Below are 1,522 nucleotides of genomic sequence, written 5' to 3' on the forward strand. Positions count from 1 at the left end.
AAAAATATCATATATTCGCTAAAAAATACAATATTTAATGAGTTTGAAGTATAAAGTAGAATAGAACAGAAATGCTCAAGTATTTGTATTTAATGCAGATTTTGAGTATATGTACTTGCTTCTAGCAGTACTTAAGGAATTAGTTAATTATTAGATAAGTAACTGAAATGTATTAAATGCCCATTTTAATTGAGCCTTTTTATGAAGGCCACTTTGCCTCTTATTCCAAATAATAGTTCACATCTTTGGATGTTCTAACCTTTGCTTAAACTAGAATATCGCTTTAGGCTTTGGTAACAGTAAGTTAATAATAGATTCTTTTAAAAAATGGTTTCTGGACAAGAGACCTTTTTCACAACATAAATGTTGACTTGTCATAGAAAGAGAAACACAGGTTAATAGTCACCTTAAAATTGTCTCTCTGAAGTGTCCCAGTAAGTCATGATGGTGTAACAGTGAGCCAGCATGCTGAAACGGAAGCAGCTAAATGGAACTCAGCCTTCAACAATCTCATCTGTTCCTTTTACGTGTACTTTTCTGACTGTTACATGCCACCATGTCGCAAGTGAAAAACTAGCAGCCTGCTGCATTTAGAGTTATACATCCTGAGCAAAAATAAGCTAATTTAGAGAACAATAACACATTTCTTTTATAACATACACAAACTAATTCATGTGCACTATTTTCTATCAGTTTACCAAATGAACTAAACCACAAGCTGCCCTGATAGTTACACATTTTTGCCAAACACCTTGTTTGAGCAGGAAACATGCTGTGAAGCACTAATGATGAAACATTTATTAGACAAGTAAGAAAAGGTGTGAGATAATTCTTTCAGCACTGATACTAGAAACAATTACTGGGTGACACTTTCTAGTAATTGTGGTTATAGTTAATAAATAATTCAATAAGAAATTTTACATAATTACAGAAGCAATTTATAATCTTCTGCCAGGCTGTGAAAACTCTGGCTGGCTGGTGTTTAGGCACCACTGTTCACTGCAACATTGGACCCCTGATTTTCTGGAACATAACTGCAGAGCATATTGACCTAACTGAATTAGTTGTAAGCATTTCCAGCTGCAGACCTGTGTCTCATTATTGGCTTATTTTAAAACTGCATAACCGATTGTTAATAGAAAGACAACGCTATCAGACTTTGCAAACATTCACAACTGATTAGATTTGACTCGCTAGAAAATAAGAATCTCATAACTTTGTTGAGGTATTTATAGTTGCAGGACTGATGTTAAAAATACACATCTGTTGGCTTTAATCACTGAGGCAGATAATCAACAGCTATCGGGATTTATCACAGTATTCTTAACATGATTGTAACTGATCTATATCTGTGGTAGCTGTATTATTAGCTGGTCAAAAAGTTTTGTTACAACCTGATGCATAAGAAGAAATGAAATGTTGCGTGAGAGCAAAACCTGCTTACGCACTGTCTTGCAAAGTGTTAGATGAGAAGAGTGATATGTCTGTCTTGTCTAGACGATAAATATGAGGCTACAGCCAG

Source organism: Stegastes partitus, unplaced genomic scaffold (genome assembly GCF_000690725.1).
Source record: "Stegastes partitus isolate 25-593 unplaced genomic scaffold, Stegastes_partitus-1.0.2 Scaffold24, whole genome shotgun sequence".
Taxonomy (NCBI): domain Eukaryota; kingdom Metazoa; phylum Chordata; class Actinopteri; family Pomacentridae; genus Stegastes; species Stegastes partitus.